Source organism: Balaenoptera borealis, assembly GCF_965194805.1.
Source record: "Balaenoptera borealis genome assembly, chromosome: 19".
Lineage (NCBI taxonomy): Eukaryota > Metazoa > Chordata > Mammalia > Artiodactyla > Balaenopteridae > Balaenoptera > Balaenoptera borealis.
The window spans coordinates 21847795-21870850 of NC_138878.1; the positions used below are offsets into that span (position 1 = coordinate 21847795).

Here is a 23056-nt window from a genome sequence, read left to right on the forward strand (position 1 = left end):
TATATGGTAGCTATGTAAGTGTCTTGCATGAAATAGCTGTTCTACATACATACAGGTATCATAATTATCATGCCAAGTATTGTTCCTTTTATTTGCTTATTTTTTCCCCCAGAGGCAGACATGGTGCAGGGCCCAACCAGCAAGAGGATGAAGTATCTTTACAGCACAACTGGCTAAGAGGAAAAAAGTCTACATTTAAAACAAAATGAAACAAAATAACAATCTCCTCACCCCACCTCTACCTTGCAGAATTGTTCTGACAAAAATGACCCACAGAATTTAAAAGAAAAGTGATGTTATTGAAATTACCACCATATGAGTTGCACTCTTTGGGACATATGTTTGCTCAGATGTAGTCAACTTCATTGTTCAGCCACTGTGGAAACAAGGTATGTTGGACTGAATGTTTGTTTGTGTTCCCCTGAAGTTCATATGTTGAAGCCCTAACCCCCAATGTGATGCTATATGGAGGTGGGGACTTTAGGAGGTAATTATATTTAGATGAGATCGTGAAGGTGGGGCTCCATGATGGGACTAGTGTCCTTATAGGAAGACAAAGAGACCAGAGTTCTCTCTCTGCCAAATGAGGACACAGTAAGAAGATAGCTGTCTGCAAGCCACGAAGAGGTCCTTCATCAGAATCCGACCAGTCTGGCACCAGGGTCTCACATGTGCAGGCTCCAGACCTGAGAGAAATAGATTTCTTGCTGTTTAAGCCACCTAGTTGATGACACTTTGTTATGGCAGCCCGAGCTGACTAAAACATAAGGTACTGAGGGTAAGAAAGCACAGTGTGGGCTCATGGAAACCTAACATGTTGAGCATTGTGCTACAATTCCAAGGACTCATGGAACGTCCAGCGACCTCAGGAGCAGATGCATATTTCTCAACCAGACACATGAAGAATATGGGTTCTAGGGACTTCCCTGGTGGCACAGTGGTTATGCCTGCCAATGCAGGGGACATGAGTTCGAGCCCTGGTCCAGGAAGATCCCACATGCCACGGAGCAACTAAGCCCGTGTGCCACAACTACTGAGCCTGTGCTCTAGAGCCCGCGAGCCACAACTACTGAGCCTACGCGCCACAATTACTGAAGCCCACACGCCTAGAGCCCGTGCTCCCGGGCTCCACAACGAGAAGCCACCACGATGAGAAGCCCGCACACCACAACAAAGAGTAGCGCTTGCTTGCCGCAACTAGAGAAAGCCCGCACACAGCAACGAAGACCCAATGCAGCCAAAAATAAATTTATTAAAAAAAAAAAAAAGAATATGGGTTCTAGATTGGACCGCCAGAGTTCAATCCTGCCTCTTCCACTGTCTGTCTAGATCTGCAAATGGAGTAAGTAAGTTAATTTTTCTGATCCTCAATTTCCTTAATGTTAACTTTTATTATTATTGTTTTTGTGAATCAGTTTTTATTTATATCTGCTTTTCTTTATATTTTTAGTCTCCTTTTCTCTTGTTCTGTTTTCCTTCTTTTCTATGAGTCTAACATACAGAATAATTCAGGAAAAAATACTTTTTGTTAATTTTATCGTTTCATATAGAATATTTCCATTATGCAGATTTTATGTACAGATCCCCCATAGGTTATCAACCTATATGCCCAATCTATACATCACTGCCTTAGTAATATTATAAAACATGGTCCACCAAATTGAATTCATAATTGGTAGAGCCACATGGCAAAAAACATTATGTCCTACACCCAAGGTATTTATTGCCTCTGATCATTTTCTTTACGAGTTAGACCAGAAGTTAGTTGGAACTTCACAGCTGCCTCCCACTGTAATCATCAATCCTGCTGGATGACAACTACAGCCATTGCAGATTTTCAACACACTGATTACAGTACTGAGCAGAAGTTACACGGTCTTCTCTCAGTATTATTTGCCAAACTTTGTTAAGAAATAAGAACTATGGGGCAGAGTCTGGATGTACTGATATTTTGAAAAGGGAGACATGGAGAAAAATAATGGTTTAGGAGGAGGAAATGGTAATAAAGATAAAGGTTAGTTAGTTACTCTCGAAAAAAACTTAAAACAAAACATGATAGGACTAAGCACAGAGCAAGGTGGCCATTATCCAAACAGCTGTGTCAATCCATCAATCAATCAGTGCCTCTCCTGGGACCAGGTCAGTACCAGGCAAAATATTTATTTGTGAGAGAGACAAAGACTCTGTGTGTTGGTGTGTGTGAGTGTTAGGAAAGAGACAGAAAGGGGTAAAAAAAGACAGTTTGCCTCTGGTGCTACCCATAGAAACTTGCCAAAGAGCTCAATTGCTTTAGGTCCTGTATTTGCTTCCTCTCTATGAAATCACTTTTAAGAAGATGGGAAAAGCTAGCATCTAGGAGCTATGTTAAAAATGAGCATCTTTATAAAATAAATAAGCCGTGGGGATTTAAGGTACAGCATGGTGACTACAGTTAATAATACTGTATTGTATATTTGAAAGTTGCAAAGAGTAGATCTTAAAAGTTCTCATCACAAGAAAAAAATTGTAACTGTGTAGTGATAGATGTTAACTAGACTTATTGCGGTGATCATTTTGCAATATATACAAATAGCCGATCATTATGTTGTATACCTGAAACTAATATAATATTACACATTTATACCTCAGATAGACAAACAAACAGAGGCATGGACTAAAATCTAATGCCTCCATTAAACAAAATTAATTTTGCTTAAATGCTAAAAAACAAAAATGAATATTAACATATTCTGTGCTAACTCCAGTTATTTTTCTTACCTGCATCAGACTGATTTATTGTCTATCTCCATTCATCAAATATTTTGTAGTTACTAACATCAGATAAACATGGAGATAGAAAGATAAGTAAGGCAATATTTCATAACTCAAGTCACCAAAGATGATCTTATGAGGAAGGCAGACTTGCGATGATTTAGAATAATTTCATTGAGGAATATACAGGATGCTATGGGATCATGTAGCAAAGAAACCCTATCCTGTTTGAGATCGTACATGTTGGTGACATGACTGCATAGATTGTTTTCCCAAGACATTTTTTTCCCTGTAGTTGATTCATTCTTATTTGATCACATGAGTTTGGATGGCCAAAATGAACAGGCTTAGTAATCATTTCAAGGGTGAATAAATAACTAAAATAGATTTTAGTTCTTTAGCACTTTTAATACATAGATATTGGAGAGGGACGCATACATTTCCTCCACTGGAATGTTAAGTAGATAACTAGTTGGGGCTAACAATGGCATCTTAGTGAAGTACACAGGTTTTCTTTTAGAGCAACATAGAGGGATCCAGAGGAGAGAGAGACAGAGAGAGAAGCAGAATAGAGAGAAAGAAGTTTGTACCATACCAAGTCTAATTTGAGATAAATTCATGATTGTTCCATTTTCCTTGTACACTGAGCTGAGCCTCAGTTACTTTCAATCACAAGAGTTCTAGCTGATACAACATTAGGACATTATCATTAACTAAATTCCAGACTTTATTTGTATTCACTAGTTATCCACTAGTATCATTTTCCATTCCAGGATCCAATCCAGAATACCATACTATATTTACTGAGCTTTTAAAGAACACTATAAAATATGTCAAAAGCATTCAGGAATGAGATATCATAGTCAAATTATTATTATTAACCCTGCCCTTATCCAAGCTCTCAGGTTCCTTTTAATCACAGCAATATGAGATTTCAGTGCCAAATTCTTTGATGTTCTTTGTCAAAGTTATAAGCAAATATATACAATTACAAATAAAATCAAAGTTATTTCAAACAGCTAATTATTTATGAACCATCTGTTAGTGTTAACGATTAAAATCTGTTCCTTGTTAGAAATACTTCTTTGAATAGTTAACATCACTTTATCAGGCAAGAAATAATATGAGAAACCACTCTGCAAACTCTATTCTACTTCTGATAGAACTCCATAACTCAGCTGTTAACATAGGATTGGATTCAAATTTGCAGCCATTAAGGCATGTCTCCATTTTATATTAGGATTTTAATTTAATATTTGTCACTAAGGAAACTGATTTGCATTTTAATGAGAAAACTCACTATGCAAACTTTTGAAACATTTCACCTAGAGGTTGACAGCAAAGTCAAAAGAAGTAACTTCACAACTTTAAAAAAACTCAGTTAAATTGTAAAAACAGGAATTATTTTATTATTCAAATTAGATATTCTGTTGGGAATTAAACCTATGTTTTCAATTTTCTAAATATGGTAGAGGGCTTACTTTTCCCTTGAAATAAAGATGTATATTTTATTCACATTTAAAACATGTATAGATCGCTATCAGAACTATAAACTATTAAGAACTGATTTTTTCCTTTTTTTTTTTTAAATCTTTGTTCTACACTATTATTTATGTCTTGGTTTTCTCAACCATATCTTTTTCATTAAGAGTCCAAGAGAATTTCTGATGTGTAAGTATGCATTTATATAGAACAACTTCTTTTTTCTCTGTACAGTGACATAAATTTCGGCAAAAATAAGAAACATAACCAAGGTAGTTACAAGTGAGCCAAATATAAAGCTGTGGACCAATTTTCTAAAAGAGATCTATACCACGTGAAAACACTGGGTTTTAAATTTTTACTATTACCAGAAAAGTAGTTATCAGTTTAAGCCTAGAAACCAAAAATTATTTTAAATATCTAAAGCAACATGTTTTTCAAAGAACCTTGGGTACTAGATGAGTTAGTTATTTCTCTTTCCTGAGCATCAGTTTCCCCTTAATGTCTATATCTTAACTCAGTCATTAAGATTATCCAGAATAATAGGTGTAAAGCACATAGCATGGTTCCCGGCAAGCACTGAATTAATAGGAGTCACGTTCCCATTTTCAGTCATAGTGTCTGCATTACCCATCAGGTCAACTGCACCTAATGTATCCAGTTAAGATGGTGTTAGTTAGATATATAATGTTCCAATAATATTTTGTTGTAGCATTTCCCTCTTTAATACAGGATCTAACTTAGGGCCATGCTTCACATGTAGTTGCTCATGTCTTTAGCCTTTATTTATTTTGAAATTGACTCCCAGCATTAATTAACTTTATCTTTCATAGCACTGACATTTTGAAAAATACAGACCTGTTATCTTGTAGATTATTCCACCGTTTGTGGTTTAGTGCTTCCAGGGATTAGAGTCAAGTTGTGTATCCCTGGTTACATTATGGCACAGTTAAAGCAGAATCATTTTTCATGTATTACACACATCCAAAGGAACACGGTATCTGACTATCCCTCATAGTGATGTTTATGATCTCCTAGTTAAGGTATTACCCAGTTTCTCAACTCTATACTACTATATTTCCCTTTCCACACAATAAGCAATTTGTGTGGAGACTTTTTCAGATGATGCAGTACTGCTATGATGAACCCTCACTCCCCATAACTTTTGCCAGGAACAATTTTAAGTGTAAGAATTGCAAAATGGTAGTTTTCAAACTCCAGTATTTACCTCACCTCTAAGAGACAGGGCACTGTAGGGATATTTTCTCTCTTTTTTTTTTTCATGTAGTTATTTCTTTATTTATCTATATCTATTTATTGTGAAAGTTAAATCACACATTCTCATTTTATGTAAAGGGCTACAATCCAGCTTTGTCTTTATCAAAATAATGATGGTGTCCAGATTTAGCTGTGGAAATTCCTTCAAGCTGGCTCTCATCTCTGATGTCTTTATCATGTCCCTATTATATCTCAGTTCACTTTCCTCCCTGTGGAATAACTAGATGTTCCAGGTTTATTTTGCACTTTCTTTGCCCTAGGCCTGGAATCACTTATTTCTCCAGAATTCCTGATTCCTTTTGGTAGGAAGGGATACTTTGAAGCTAAGATCTGAATGCCGGGTATGCTCATTACTACTAGAAATGATGTTACTTCTAGGCCCTTTCAGTGAACAGAGCTAGAAGAAACAAATACATGCACACATGCATACACATACATATACTTACATACATATCATTCACATACACACACAGTCATGGCTCTATATATTTGTCACTACTTCCTTCCTCAGTAAGTGCCCTAGCTTCCAACTACAGCAACACTGTACAATTCATTTGCCGAACCGTACATAACACATGAAGGGGAGTTTCAGAATTCGTATGCCCACAACAATACAAAAATCAAGCACATTTTAAAAAGTTAAAGTGTCATTTTCAACTATTTCTTTTCTATAGACTGAGTTTTTTTCCTTCACCCTATTTGACTCATTTTTCCCTTCTCTCTTTCATAATAAACAAAAGAAAGCATATATATATTTATATACTCTGCTTTTTAAATTAAGTAACATACTCTGGAAATCAATTCATGTTAGTTAGGAGATACCCTATTTTCAAAGCAACATTGTACTTCATGGTGTATATGCCAAAAAGTTTGTTCAACAAAATCTCTTATCTCAAGTGTACAGCAAACTGATTCAGTTTAACATATATACATGTATTTCTTTTTCAGATTCTTTTCCATTATAGGTTATTAGAGGTTCCCTGTGCTATACAGTAGGACCTTACTGTTTATCTATTTTATATATAGTAGTTTGTATCAGCTAATCCTAAACTTCCCCCTTAATTTATCCCTCCCCCCCTTCCCCCTTTGGCAACCATAAGTTTGCTTTCTATGTCTGTGAGTCTGTTTCTGTTTTGTAAATAAGTACATTTGTATCTTTTTTTTAGATTCCACAGATAAGTGATATCATATGATATTTGTCTTTCTCTGTCTGACTTACTTCACTTAGTATGATAATCTCTAGGCCCACCCATGTTGCTGCAAATGGCATAATTTCATTCTTTTTATGGCTGAGTGAGTAATATTCCATTGTCAATACCCATTTTTATATCTTTCTTTGATATGTGTGTCATTTGATCATTTTTCTGCATGATTTGTGGGTATTGTTTCTTTAGTATTTGAATGTTCTGTATACATTAGGGTTATTGTGCCTTTGTCATTCTCTTGATTTCTTTTCTCGGGTGAAAAAGAAATCATTTGTGATTTTTCTAGGACTACTTGAAGAACTTCTTGTTCTTCCTCTTCCCCTTCTTTTTCTTTGTCCTCCTCCTCCCACTTCTCTGCCTCTGATTCATTTTAAATGTATTCTTTTATGGCTGTTAGCATTTCGCTTATATATCAAAGTGCTCCTATGTTGGATGCATAAATATTTACAATTGTTATATTTTCTTCTTGGATTGATCCCTTGATCACTATGTAGTGTCCTTCTTTGTCTCTTGTAACAGTCTTTAAAGTCTGTTTTGTCTGATATGAGTATTGCTACTCCAGCTTTCTCCTGATTTCCATTTGCATGGAATATCTTTTTCTGTCCCCTCACTTTCAGTCTGCATGTGTCCCTAGATCTGAAGTGGGTCTCTTGTAGACAGCATATATATGGGTCTTGTTTTTGTATCCATTCTGCCAGTCTATATCTTTTGGTTGGAGCTTTTAATCCATTTACATTTAAGGTAGTTACCAATATGTATGTTCTTATTGCCATTTTGTTAATTGTTTTCAGATTTTTTGTAGGTCTTTTTTCCTCCCTTCTTCTTTTGTTCTTTTCTCTTGCGGTTTGACGACCATCTTTAGTGCTGTGTTTGGATTCCTTTTTCATTTTTGTGTGTATATCTATTGTAGATTTTTGGTTTGTGGCTACCATGAGGTTTTGATATAGCAGTGTACATATCTATACAAGATTATTTTAAGTTACTGGTCTCTTAATTTCAAATGCATTTCCAATACCCTGCATTTGTACTCTCCTCTTCTCACAATTGCTAGTTTTGATATCATATTTCTGTGTGTATGATTTCCTACCTTAACTGTACATCGGCCTTTACTGGTGAGCTTTCCCATTTGTAATTTTCTTGTTTCTAGTTGTGGGCTTTTCTTTTCTGTCTAGAGAAGTTCCTTTAGCATCTGTTATAAAGCTGTTTTGGTGGTGCTGAATTCTCTTAGCTTTTGCTTGTCTGTAAAGCTTTTGATTGCTCTATCAAATCTGAATGAGAGCCTTGCTGGGTAGAGTATTCTTGGCTGTACGTTTTCTCTTTCATCACTTTAAATATACCCCTTCTGGCCTGCAGAGTTTCTGCCGAAAAATCAGCTGATAAGCTTATGAGGATTCCCTTGTATGTTATTTGTTGCTTTTCCCTTGTTGTTTTTAATATTTTTTCTTGGTTGTTAATTTTTGTCAGTTTGATTAATTTGTGTCTTGGCGTGTTCCTCCTTGGGTTTATCCTGTGTAGGGCTCTCTGTGCTTCCTGGACTTGGGTGACCATTTCCTTTCCCATGTCAGGAAACTTTTCGGCTATTATCTCTTCAAATATTTTCTCAGGCCCTGTCTCTTTTCTCCTTCTGGGATGCCTATAATGCAAATTTTTGTTGGTGTGTTTAATGTTGTCCCAGAGGTCTCTTAAACTGTCCTCATTTCTTTTCATTCTTTTTTCTTTATTCTGGTCTGCAGCAGTGATTTCCACCATTCTGTCTTCAGCTCACTTATCCGTTCTTCTGCCTAATTTACTCTGCTGTTGATTACTTCTAGTATATTTTTTATTTCAGTTATTGTTTTGTTCATCTGTTTGTTCTTTAAATTTTCTAGCTTTTTGTTAAACATTTCTTGTATCTTCTCAATCTGTTCCTCCATTCTTTTTCCAAGATCGTGGGTCATCTTTATTATCACTACTCTGAATTCTTTCTCAGGTAGGTTGCCTATCTCCACTTCACTTAGTTATTCTTCTGGGGTTTTATCTTGTTCCTTCACCTGGAACATATTCCTCTGCCGTTTCATTTTGTCTATCTTTCTGTGTTTGTAGTCCCACAGGCTGCAGGATTATGGTTCCTCTTGCTTCTGGTGTCTGACCCCTGGTGGATGAGGCTGTTCTAAGAGGCTTGTACAGGCTTCCTGCTAGGAGGGACTGGTGCCTGCCCACTGGTAGGTGGAGCTGGGTCTTGTCCCTCTGGCAGGCAGGGCCATGTCAAGGGGTGTGTTTAGAGGCAGCTGTGGGCTCAGGAAGACTTTAAGCAGCCTGTCTGCTGATGGGTGAGGCTGTGTTCCTGCCCAGTTGATTGTTTGGGCTGAGGTGTCCCAGGCTTCCCCATCCTGGAGACCTTGGGGTGTTGAATGGGGCCATGTCTCAGCAGTGAGCCACACAGCTACCCTCCACCTCCCCAGGAAACCCCCCAAGACTAGCAGGTAGGTGGGACCTGGCTCCTGTGAAGTCACTGCTTTTTTTCCCCTGGGTCCCAGTGCACATGAGACCTTGTGTGCCCCCTACAGGAGTGGCATTTCTATGTCCCCCAGTTCAGTGGAGTTTCTGCGATCAAGCCCTGCTGGCCTTCACAGCAAAATGCTCTGGGGGCTCCTCCTCCCAATGCCAGACCCCAGAGTGGGGAGGCTGACATGGGGCTGAGAACTTTCACTCCTGCAGGAGAACTTCTGCAATATAATTATTTTCCAGCTTGTGGGTCGCCCAACTGGTGGGGTATGAGATTTAACTGTATCATGAATGCACCCCCTACTACCATATCATTGTGGCTTCTTCTTTGTCTTTGGAAGGAGAATATATTTTTTGGTAGGTTCCAGTCCTTTTTTGTTGATGGTTCTTCAGAACTTAGTTGTGATTTTGGTGTCTTCATGAGAGGAGGTGAGCTCAGGGTCCTTCTACCATAAAAAGAGAAATCAACTGTAACACAATAAGAGTAGGGGACTTTAACACTCCATTTACACCAATGGACAGATCATCCAGACAGAAAATCAATACGGAAATACAGGCCTTAAATGACACATTAGACCAGATGGATTAACTGATATTTATAGAGCATCCCATCCAAAAGCAGAAGAATACACATTCTTCTCAAGTGCACACGGAACATTCTCCAGGATAGATCAAATGCTGGGCCATAAAGCAAGCCTCAGTAAACTTAAGAAAACTCACTCAAATGATATCAAGCATCTTTTCCAACCACAACACTATGAGTTTAGAAATCAACTACAAGAAAAAAACTGTAAAACAAACAAAAAACCACACATGGAGTCTAAAAAATATGCTATAAACAACCAATGGATCACTGAAGAAACCAAAGAGGAAATCAAAAACTTCCTAGAGACAAATGAAAACAAAAACACAGCAATCCAAAACCTGTGGCACACAGCAAAAGCAGTTCTAAGAGGGAAGTTTATAGCAATACAGTCTTACCTCAGGAAACAAAAAAAATCTCAAATAAGCAACCTAACCTGACACCTAAAGCAACTAGAGAAAGAAGAACAAACAAAATGAAAAGTTAGTAGAAGAAAAGAAATCATAAAGATCAGAGCAAAAATAAATGAAAGAGAGATGAAGAAAAAATTAGAAAAGAACAATGAAACTAAAAGCTGGTTCTTTGAAAAGATAAAATTTATAAACCTTTAGCCACACTCATCAAGAAAAAAAGAGAGAGCGCTCAAATCAATGAAATTAGAAATGAAAAAGGAGAAGTTACAATGGACACCACAGAAATACAAAGGATCATAAGAGACTACTACAAGCAACTCTATGCCAATAAAATGGACAACCTGGAAGAAATGGACAAATTCTTAGAAAAGCACAACCTTCCAAGACTGAACCACGAAGAAACAGAAAATATGAACAGACCAATCACAAGCACTGAAATTTAAAAACTCCCAACAAACAAAAGTCCAGGACCAGACGGCTTCACAGGCAAATTCTATCAAACATTTAGAGAAGAGTTAACACCTATCCTTCTGAAACTATTCAAAAAACGCAAAGGAAGGAATACTCCCAAACTCATTCTATGAGGCCACCATCACCCTGATTCCAAAAGCAGACCACACAAAAAAAATTACAGTACAATATCACTGATGAACATAGACACAAAAATCCTCAACAAAATATTAGCAAACCAAATCCAACAATACATTAAAAGGATATCATACAACATGATCAAGTGGGATTCATCCCAGGGATGCAGGGATTTTTCAATATCTGCAAATCAATCAGTGTGATACACCACATTAACAAATTGAAGAATAAAAACCACATGATCATCTCAACAGAGGCAGAAAAGAGCTTTTGACAAAATCCAACACCCATTTATGATAAAAACTCTCCAGAAAGTGAGCACAGAGGGAACATACCTCAACATAGTAAAGGCCATATATGACAACACCAGAGCTAACAACATACTCAGTGGTAAAAAGATGAAAGCATTTCTTCTAAGATCAGGAACAAGACAAGGATGTCCACTCTTGCCACTTTTATTCAACATAGTTTTGGAAGTCCTAACCACAGCAATCAGAAAAAAAAAGAAATAAAAGGAATCCACATTGGAAAAGAAGAAGTAAAACTGTCGCTGTTTGCAGATGACATGTTACTATACACAGAAAATTCTAAGGATGCTATCAGAAAACTACTAGAGGTCATCAATGAATTCAGTAAAGTTGCAGGATACAAAATTAATACACAGAAATCTGGTGCATTTCTATACACTAACAACAAAAATCAGAAATTAAGGGAAAAAATCCCATTTACCATCACATCAAAAAAAATAAAATACCAATACCCTAGACATAGCTGTCTGAATAGACGTCCTCGTTTAATCTAGACCACCAGAAGAGAATTTAGAAACCTCTCTCAAAAGCTTTCTAAGAGAACAGAAATGGGATCTGAGTATTTGCAGTGTGAAACTCCTGCTCTATCTTACTGTGGGAGTGAAAGAAGTGTGTTTTCTTCAACAATTCCCTACTGCAAAATGTGGGACAGAAAATAGTTTTACTTGTATTGCTTGATTTAGTAACATTTAGATGTCAACACTGACCTCATAGTCTTCAATAGTGTCATTTAAGTAAAAGTCCTCCTTCCACTGTATTCTTTTCTTGGCTTTCTGTTTTAAAGGTTGAACTTCCCATATTTAAGAATAAGTGTGAGTTTAGGAAATTGTTGTCCACACATCCTCAGTTTGTTATTGTTAACAGCATTACCTTGTAGAACAGGGTTCCCACCCAATACAGTGGTAATGATTGAAAGAAACCTTCAGAACATAAAGTATAAAGACAGCAGGCAAAACACTGTCAAACTGGAATTGGCCACCATGGAAAGCAGGCACCCAGTTTTTCTTTAATTCAGACATTTGTCCCAATGGAGGCCAGGCAGTTTTTAGAGGATCCTATGGGAAGCAGGAGGTTGGTTAGAGCCTCCTGAGGCAGAGGCTTTCCCTTTTGCAGTCTTCATGATTTTTTGTTAACTGTTGTAACCAGATAGCTGTTCTGTTTTAAAATATAAATGAAGAAGAGTGAAATTGCAAATACTTTGTAAGCATAATCATTTGTACTTGAATAGTAGGGTTTTAAAGGGAACTGATATCCCACCAAACAAAAGGTATAATAAATTGATCTTTTTATATGGGAAAAAAAGAAAAAATACCTAGGAATAAACCTACCTAAGAAGGCAAAAAACCTGTACTTCAAAAACTGTAAGATGTTGGTGAAAGAAATAAAAGATGATACAAACAGATGGAAAGATATACCATGTTCTTGGATTGGAAGAATCAATATTGTCAAAATGACTATAATACCCAGGTAATCTATAGATTAAATGCAATCCCTATCAAATTACCAATGGCATTTTTTACAGATCTAGAACAAAAAATCTTAATATTTGTATAGAAAGACAAAAGACCCCAAATAGCCAAAGCAATCTTAAGAAAAACGGAGCTGGGGGAATCAAGCTCCCTGGCTTCAGACTATACTGTAAAGCTACAGTAATCAGAACAGTATGGTACAGACACAAAGACAGACTTATAGACTAATGGAACAGGATAGAAAGCCCAGAAATAAACCCATGCACCTATGGTCAATTAATCTATGACAAAGGAGGCAAGACTATACAATGGAGAAAAGACAGTATCTTCAACAAGCAGTGCTGGAAAAACTGCACAGCTACATGTAAATGAAAGAAATTAGAACATTCTCCAACACCATACACAAAAATAAACTCAAAATGGATTAAAGACCTAAATGTAAGACTGGATACTATAAAACTCCTAGAAGAAAACATAGGCAGAGCACTCTTTGACACAAATCGCAGCAATATATTTTTGGATCTGTCTCCGGGAGTCATGGAAATAAATACAAAAATAAAGAAACAGGACCTAATGAAACTTAAAAGCTTTTGCACAGCAAAGGAAACCATAAACAAAATGAAAAGACAACCCACAGAATGGGAGAAAATATTTTCAAATGAAGCACCCAACAAGGGATTAATCTCCAAAATATACAAACAGCTCATGCAGCTCAATATCAAAAAACAAAACCAACCCAAAAAACAACCCAATCAAAACATGGGCAGAAGACCTAAATAGACATTTCTCCAAAAAAGACATACAGATGGCCAAAAAGCACATGAAAATATGCTCAACATCGCTAATTTTAGAGAAATACAAATCAAAACTACAATGAGGTATCACCTCACATTGATCAGAATGGCCATCATCAAAATGTCAACAAACAATAAATGCTGGAGAGGGTGTGGAGAAAAGGGAACCCTCTTCCACTGTTGGTGGGGATGTAAATTGGTACAGCCACTATGCAGAACAGTATGGAGGTTCCATAAGAAACTGAAAATAGAGCTACCATATGATCCAGCAATCCAATTCCTGGGCATATATCTAGAGAAAACCATGATTCTAAAAGACACATATACCCCAATGTTCAATGCAGCACTATTTACAACAGCCAAGACATGGAAGCAACCTAAATGTCCATCAACAGAGAAATCGATAAAGAAGATGTGGTACATATATAGAATGGGATATTACTCAGCCACAAAAACAGAATGAAATAATGCCATTTGCAGCAACATGGATGGACCTAGAGATTATCATACTAAGTGACATAAGTCAGGCAGAGAAAGACAAATATCATATGATATCACTTATATGCGGAATCTAAAAAAATGATACAAATGAACTTATTTACAAACAGACTCACAGACTTAGAAAACAAACATTGTTTTCAAAGGGGAAAGGTGGGGGGGAGGGATAAATTAGGAGGTTGGGATTAACATATACAGACAATTATATATAAAATAATCAACAGGCACCTACTGTATAGCACAGGGAACTCTACTCAATGCTCTGTAATAACATATATGAGAAAAGAATCTGAAAAAGAATAGATATATGTATATGTATAACTAAATTACTTAGCTGTACACCTGAAACTAAAAAAACATTGTAAATCAAATATTCTTCAATATAAACAGTAAAAAATAAAAACAAAAAAATTTTTTTAATTTTGTTCAAAAGTTAAAAATAAATAAAAACTATTCTTGTATACAGTGTGAGGAATAGATCAAATATAATCACGTTCCTAAATGTTACCCAGTTTCTCCAGTACCATCTATTTTTAAAAGGCCAGCTTTGCATCAGTGCTTTGAGATATTTAACTTATACTCAATTTCATATGTACTTACCTTACTGAACTCAGGTTCAGCTGCTCTCTGCTCAGAAGCGAATACTTGAGAGAGAAGTGTTGGTTGGAAAGGAAAGGTTGCTCTATTCAGGAGGCCAGCAACTGGGGGTGAAGGCAGACTCATGTCCAAGAACCAACTCTGAAGATTCTGTTGGACCATGAAAGATTTTAAAGGGAGAAAGGGGAAGTTAATCACAGTTAATCATTTGGGGAGGGGGTCAGAGTCTTTGTTATCTTCCATTGTGTGCAGACTTTCCTCTGACTGGTTGGTGGTGAGGTAACAGGGTGGTGTTCCAGGACTCTTTTGCTCAGCCTGAAGTTACAGTCCTCCACCTGGGTGGAGGCCTTAGTTCTTGCACAGGAACTCAAAGATACTGTTATGTATACTCTTTGAGGAGGAGTAACCCCTTTTTTGGATACTCCTCAATATTGAGGAGAACAGGTATTAGATAAGAAAGGGAATAATGTTTTGGATAGAGAGATTAATCATAAACTCAGCAGCAAAACCAGGTTTTAAGGGGACTTGGTTTTAATCCACACTACTGTTTCAACCTTCCCCAAATCTTTCAGGTTACAGGGGCAATAACTGCTCTGGCTGCTTCCTGCTGAAACGGGGTTTAGTCCTGCCTTGATTTCGGGAATGGACACTGAATTGGAAATATTCCTGAGTTTGAAGTCCTATATCCAAGTCTTGTATGATTAACGTCTCAATCCCTTAGTCCACCATTTTAGTGCAACAGACCCAGTTAGAAGTAGGACTAGTGACAACCCAAACATTAAGAGACAAAATAGATCTCATTCCCTGAGGAATTCAGGAGAATAAGCCTGAAACCCAGTCTGGACCTAGAACTTCAGTGGATACTTGTAGACAGTTGTCTAATTTTATCTAAGTAGGTTTTAATTTCTGATATGGTACTAACAGGAGCTCTTGGCCTATACACATAAGTCTCCTTTTTCTAACATCTTATCTAAACCAATAACATTGCCTAAAAAATTTAATATTTACAAGAGGAGACCATAAGGTTGCAGCTGCCAGCAGATACTACTTTGAGAATGGCTGGGGGCATCCCCAGGTCTGACACAGTTCAGAAAATTCAAGTTTTTAGCTATACAGGAATGTGTCTGAAATTACATCCATGATGACTGCCTAGTTTTACCTTGAATGTCTGAACCATAGCTACTCCATTTTGACTTTCAAATGTATTTCCCTCCTCAATGGCCAAAGCAGATGTATAATGCATGTTTGAAAGGCCACAAAAGAGGCCACTCCAGTCAGTAAAGTTTAAGTTAAACCATGTATAAGCCAGAATGACTTCCCCATACCTCAATACATATAGATTTTTCCATCATTTCCCCTTTTGATTGCAAATCCTCTGACATACCAAAACGTTTGTCCCCCGATGCCAGGGTAGCCGTCACCTTCTCTGGGTCCACCATTTCCCTCAGTGCTAGGCTTCCTTTTCATATATATATACATATACATGTGTGTGTGTGTGTGTGTGTGTGTGTGTGTGTGTATGTATGGCCTAGTTATCCACCTTGAGGGAAAACTAATCAGATATTGTGAACAGGCTCACAGTTATGCTAATGGGGAAATATTTTACAGGCCATACATTTAATCACTTATACCAAATTGTTACACAAGCATTGTATATGTGCTTTTAGCAGTACACTTAAAGCAAGCAGTGATACGTCATGAGTAGTTACACTCTCTGATAACTTCACTAGATAATTTTCTTTTACTCCTGAACATCAGGGCAAAAGCATGGCTAACACAATAACCTTTATAAATATAGACCTACTATAAGATAGAACAGAGCTCTGATCACCCATATTTAATTATTCATGGCCAAACAGCAAACCAGTGCAATGTAAAATGGTCTCTCAGGGTTGCAGTTCCCTAGCCCCAGAAAGGGAAAATCCCAACCAATGTTCTACCCATAGTCAAAGCCAATGCAACAGGGAAGTATACCCTGGTGTCATCAGAGCTCAGAAACCAGAGACTTCTCAACCAGCCAATGCAAGTGCTAATACATGGACACATATGAACAATGAACAAGGTCCCATAAACAAAAGATCAGATGAGGTGTAGCCAAAAATTCTACTTCTACTCCCAGACAGAAGCTTCCAAAGAGACTGGCCCAGCTCTCAACAGAGAACAGGCCCATACTGGCCCACAATGAGCTCAGATGGGCTCACAACAGTCCCAGATGTGCTCACTCCCTGAAAGGGAAGTGAGCCCAGACAAAGCAGGTAGAATTCCCAGCCTGCACAAGTGGGAGTGGATCACCCTAAAACAATGCACACAAAAACACAATCAACAAATACGGTACAGTCGCAAAGACAGAAAATCAGAGGTGGTGTAGCCCAAAGATTCCACTACTACTGCCAGATGGAGGCCACCAGAGAGGCCCAGCTCCTGAAAGAGAATGGACCAGAGTGGCTCGCAGTGAGCCCAGATGGCTCAATGCCTGAAAGGGAAAGGAGCCCAGATGGAGCAGGTAGGATTTTCCTATGTAATTTAACATACCGAATACTCCTAGTTAATTTGATCTCGATTGAGATGCACCAGGGTTCCTCTAGTTGGAGGTCTAGAGAACTTCAGTTAGAATTTTATATTTGGGGTGTTTGTCAAAAATATCAAAAAGGTTTCAAAGCATCTGATTAAATAGGATCGTAGGTCATTGTGAAACAATACTTATTCACTTAACAAAGTGACAGAAGATTTCAGAAGCAAATACAGGACTTCCCTGGTGGCGCAGTGATTAAGAATCCGCCTGCCAATGCAGGGGACACGGGTTTGAGCCCTGGTCGGGGAAGATCCCACATGTCGCAGAGCACCTAAGCCCGTGCTCCACAACTACTGAGCCTGCGCTCTAGAGCCCACAAGCCACAACTACTGAAGCCCGCGTGCCTAGAGCCTGTGCTCCGCAACAAGAGAAGCCACCATGATGAGAAGCCCATGCACCGCAATGAAGAGTAGCCCCCGCTTGCTGCAAGTAGAGGAAGCCCGCGCGCAGCAACGAAGACCCAACACAGCCATAAATAAATAAATAATAAATAAATAATTTTTTTTTTAAAAAAAGCAAATACAGATCACTTAAAGCCACAGAAAATCACACAGTCTGTTATCAAAAGCAGCATTGCAAGAAAATTTTGTTCTCTTAACAGAGAGAGAACCAAACTCCAGTCTTGCACCAGCATACTCGGAATAACAAAATCTGTTTACTTAATTAAACTTAATCCAACCTTAGCCAATCCTGACCATGTACAAAACTCTTCTCAGTGTTCCTTTTCCAGAAACCTTCTACGACTTTCCGTATCCATATTAATTTTGTCCCTTATTTTCTTCTCCATTTGGAAACAACCAGCTCCAGGACAAAATTACCATTCTTTTCCCTTAACAAAATGTAATTCCATTGCTCATACCTTGTTTTATTGAAATCACACATATCTTTTTTTTTTTTCTTTTCTTTTGCAGTCCTTTTTTATATTAAGTCTAAGATGCCTGAGATATCTGAGGTCTGCTACCAAGACATTCAGGGTAGAGGCTTTAGGATAGAGAGAGACATTTGGGAGTCATCAGTGCATAGATAGTTTTTTGTATTTTGGGTTTTTTCGGCCGCACCCCATAGCATGCGGGATCTTCCCCAACCAGGGGAACCTATGCCTCCTGCAGTGGAAGCATGGAGTCTTAACCACTGGACCACCAGGGAAGTCCTGAAATCACACATCTTACTTTCCTGCATTACTGAAATGTTTCTCTTATTGTTGTAGCTTTAATTACACATATTATAATTTTAACCCTTAAAAACTTAACCTCTAACAAAAACTGAGAACCAAGTAATTGTGAACTGTTTGTCATACCAGCATTTCCTGATTGGAAAACTTATGCTTTAGTCTTCCTCTCCTAAGAAGGCAAAGGTAGGTAACCTTAGATCCATCCAGCAACTAACCTTCCAATATTTTATCCTGTTTGAAATGACCCAGAGAGTCAATGAATTCTCGTCATTTAACTTAGTTTAAAATTACCAAAATCTGCAGAGACTATCCTTAAAGCAGACATTTGCGAAACATAATTTTTCCTAACAAATTCACCCAAAAAAACCTCTTATCTCATTTACATTTACTTGAAGTTTCATCATATCAAGTTATTTTCCTTGCAGACAAATTTGCAACAGATATAATAAGGTCTTATTTGACTTCTAGTAAACCTAGGTACAGTAAAAGTATTATACTTAATATTGGTGATTCTAAAGACATTTCTATATTAATCAAACAACAAGCTTAAGCTAGCTTTAATACCAGATATTCAGTACTAAGTATTACTCAGATCATGTGAACCTGAAATTCATTCCAGCCAGTTTCTTTTATATTTAGAAGTATTTAATTTGTAAGTGCTTACTTTTAAGTCAATTAAAAAGAGCTCATTCACAAGTTAATTTTTACATAAAGACAGAAACAGAGATCTCACCGTTTTTCTGCTTGAGTTTAAAAAGGACTTTTTTTTCTCTCAGTCTCAGGGACTATAGATCAGATAAGTTCCTGAAAGCCCAGGCAGAATATTTACATTTTAAGAGCATGGGGAGGGACATGCAAGTTCCTCCTAGAAGGACTTGTTCCCTCACAGTCAGAATTCCGAAAAGATGTTTTATCAAGCCAGCTTTTTCTAACTGCATATACAAAAGGAACCAGTTTTGGAATTTCAAAGTTGTTTCATCTTAACCAATTTTTTCTGCAATCTAAAGAATACTGTGGCCACACAGTGTTAAAAGAGTAATTTTCTTTCTTTTGTCATAGGATCATAGCTAAAATCCTTCCAATCACCCAGAATGTGCCCCAAGGGGCTATGAGGTAGAACTGAACCTGAGTTTCCCATTCTACAAAAAGGCAACAAGAATATCAATCATACAAATGGAATACATACATACCAAAAGACATATCCGTCACAAATTCGCCGAGAGGATGACTAGTACGGGGTCCCAAACAAGGCTTCCCCAACACAAACTGCCTTCGATGGCAGACGCACGTCAGAACCAACTGGCAAAATGCCAAAACAGCACAAGGGGAAGGTTGCCCACATGCACACTGGTGGGCTCACCAGTCCTGGTGCTCATCAGCTTGTATCAGATGCACATTTCCATTTCCACCAACCAAAAGCAAAAGTTGGCAGCCAGTGCCAAGCAGGAGAGAAACAGGAAGAATCCCTGAAACAAACAGTTTCAGCAGCTGCTGAGACATCCCTGAAAATAACCCTCTCGGGGCGGGCCGGCTAGCCAGGAGCAGCTGGCTTGTCTCAATCGTCCTGGCAACTGCATGGCCAGCTGACTACTCCAGGAAACCCCGAGCAGCAAGACACCACGAGAGTGCAGCCCCACATTGGGTGCCATAATCTGTTACCAAACTCAGGTTTGGCTGATTGCTGCTCAAAAGCCCATACTTGAGAGACAAGTGTTGGTGGAAAAGGAAAGGATGCTTTATTCAGGAGGCCTGCAACCTGGGGAGAAGGCAGACTCATGTCTAAGAACAAACTCTGAAGACTCTGTTGGACCAAGAAAGATTTTAAAGAGAGAAAGGGGAAACTAATCACAATTAATCATTTGGGGAGGGGGTCAGAGTCTTTGTTATCTTCCAGTGTGTGCAGACTTTCTTCCCATTGGCTGGTGGTGAGGTAACAAGGCGGTGTTGCAGGACTCTTGTGCTCAGCCTGAAGTTGTCATCTTCCACCTGGGTGGGGGCCTTAGTTCCTGCAGAGGAACTCGAAGATACTGTTTTGTATATTCCTCGAGGAGAATCCAGGACCCTGCCCCATAGCTGCACAATTGTTTCTTGACTGCTCCTCCTTTGTTCTGTATCCCCTCCCTTCCCTGATTAGCAACTGTCTGAATATGCCCTTTGGAACTCAGGGCAGGTTAAGGAGGCTGAATGAAGCCTATTTCCTACAAAGAAGAAATGGGAGACACAGAAAGGATGTGTATATGGGAGGGCCCCACTGGGTCCAGCTCAGTTTCACTTACAAATTCTTATGTACTCTATTCTATTTTACTGTTTTCTCTACTTATATGACAGTACTACATTGTTTCTTGGAGTTTTTGTTTGTTTTTTTAAAAAGAAGCTATGAGATATGTTTAGTATATGATAAAATGCCCCCCTTTACTTACTATTCTTTCTACAGCTGGTTTTCCTAGCAATTTTTAGGTTTATTCTTTTTTTGTAAGTTGTGTTTAGTTTCCCTAAGGAAATAAATCTTGTTTGTATTTATATTAGAATCAAAATAAATTAATAAATTAAATTAAATTAGTGAGACTTGAAATTGTGATGTGTTGATATATTCTAACAAAGAGCAGGGGGTATATCCTTCCATTAGCTCAAGTTTGGAAGTGTGTTATATACACACACACATTCACAAGATGGGAACAAAGCTCTTCTTCCTCCCCTGTCTCTTATCCACTTCATACAGACATTTCCATTACAGGCACCTCTTACTGTAATTGACAGTACATTGGACTAAGTCTCAGAAGGGTCTTAAAAGCATGTTGATATTGATAAAACATCTACAACAAGCCCCAAATGTTTCTACATCCTTTGAATTATTCTAGTCATAAGTCTCCCTTTTTGCAAACTGGACAAATAATTTCTAAACTTAGGATGTCATACCATATAATATGAGAGATAATTTCCAGCTGTAGTGGCTGTTTCTAAGGTTCTATATGAGAAATATTCAACACCAAGATTCTGGGTTATATTTCCTTTTGTTCTGTATTTACTTAATTTCTCTAAGAGGCATGCATTATTAGAAAGAGACTGTTGTAAGTGTTAAACTATTGCCTATTTTGCTATTGAAATTAGCAGTTAGTTTTCAAATATGTGTTTTTCTTTAATTTACTAAGAAAATGGATGGCATCTTTCTCAAATTCATAAAGATAGCCTGCAGGGAAATAGCTAATTATCCTAAATATATTTCAAAACTCCCAAAAGGGGATACAGGAAAACATATTTCAAATATGTCTGTTAGAATACCTTCAAAGTCCTTTGATAAACTCTTGGATCATCACAATGATGGGATTTACTGTGACCCTTTCTGCATGTGCTGCACAAAGAAAGAGGAGTATTATCCTATCAGAAACCTGTAGCTGCAAGGGGGAAATAGACCATTTAAATGCAAATTTTCTAATCCAAGAGATTCACTCTCTAAATAGAAGTGGATCTTCAGGGTGACTCATGAAGTCAGCAATATACAGCCATTCTTCTGGGATTACTTATTTTAGGAAATCTAATAACCTGCTTTATTATGTGAGGATACAATGCCCTACCATGTATCCCCAGACTTTCCCTAGTTACTGTTTCTCATAATATGTGGGCTTCCTGGTTGTTTAAAGTTTCAGTGGTTCCTTGAATTATGAATCAGGTGCCAAAAAAGCTCCAGTTCTATACTCTAGCTATGGTACTAAATCGCCTATAGTAATTACACAGTATATATTCTACAGTCACAATTATTGGAAAAGTGTTGAAGAAAAATATGTTAAAAAGACAGAATGGTATATATATTTGAGGGGCAATAATATTTCATAAGAACAGTTCCACTGCAAAATATACACCTCTGAGCTGTCTTTCCACAAATCACACTGAATATTCATTTAAATTTTTTCTCCTGTATTCTAGAGCATAGTAAACTATTTGTAGGCTGTATCTATGATGCTGAAAAATACAAAGACAGACTTACACTGATCATATCTGGCATCCCAGTTTCAACCTTATTTCCAGAATTTTGGTTTAAAAAAAGTAACTATTCTCCATATCCACAATTTTCCAGTATTCACTTGTAAGTAATCAATGACTCAAGCAAACTCTTGGTGATTTTGGAGGAATGGGTAGAACTGTAAGCTTTAAATAAAATCCATTGCTTAATATAAGCCTTATCTTTGGTCACATAATCAGGATTAGAAGGGCTAAGAGTAACTCTTATTTCCTCTGCTAAAACCAACAACATGCTTCAAATCCCTAAAAAGCAGAATACAGGTAAGGGTTCACACAGGAATTTGCATTTGAACTTGACTTTGAAGAAAAACAGGCATGCTTCTGAATAGGTGGTGGGGAGTTTCAGGGATGTAGGGGAGAAAGGCATTTGAGTTCAGAAGTGTGGCAGATACAGATTAGGAGAGGTTTAAAAAACAGATCAATTAAGGCAAATGACTTACAGGGTAGAGGAGAAGCAGGTAGAGAAGAGATTAGAAGTAAGTGCTAGATTCAAACTATGTAAGAAGTTGTGTTTGCTACCTTAAGGAGTCTAAAATTTTTATAACAGGCTATTCTGAAGGAACTTTGCTTTGTTTTGTCTTATCTTTACTCAGAGTATTTATAAAGCAGTGGATAACATGATGTGAGTTATAGGGAGATAACTTTGCTCTGGGACTACCAAGTAAACTGGAGAGAGGAGAAAGAAAATATTTACAATACCAATGCAGTCACTAAATCATAGATTATGAAGTCTCACCATAGCTGATGAGATGGAGAAAAATGACTTTAAAAATAAATACAGGATGGAGCTGGAGGAATCAGGCTCCCTGACTTCAGACTATACTACAAAGCTACAGTAATCAAGAC

The 23056-nt window shown here is 37.6% G+C and overlaps 1 long non-coding RNA gene across 3 annotated transcripts in view; it reads left to right on the plus strand.

Moving 5' to 3' along the window:
* The window catches only part of LOC309617208, a 219152-nt gene extending 198403 nt beyond the window's left edge, over window positions 1–20749 (plus strand). Inside the window, exons 3-4 of one of the 3 annotated variants that reach the window (XR_014237795.1) lie at window positions 113–1346; window positions 19253–20749. This is a non-coding gene — a long non-coding RNA (uncharacterized lncRNA). Of the gene's footprint in view, window positions 1–112 lie in introns of all 3 variants that reach the window. The other 2 variants (XR_014237796.1, XR_014237794.1) reach the window with 2 other exon arrangements.
* Window positions 20750–23056: the final 2307 nt, after the last annotated feature.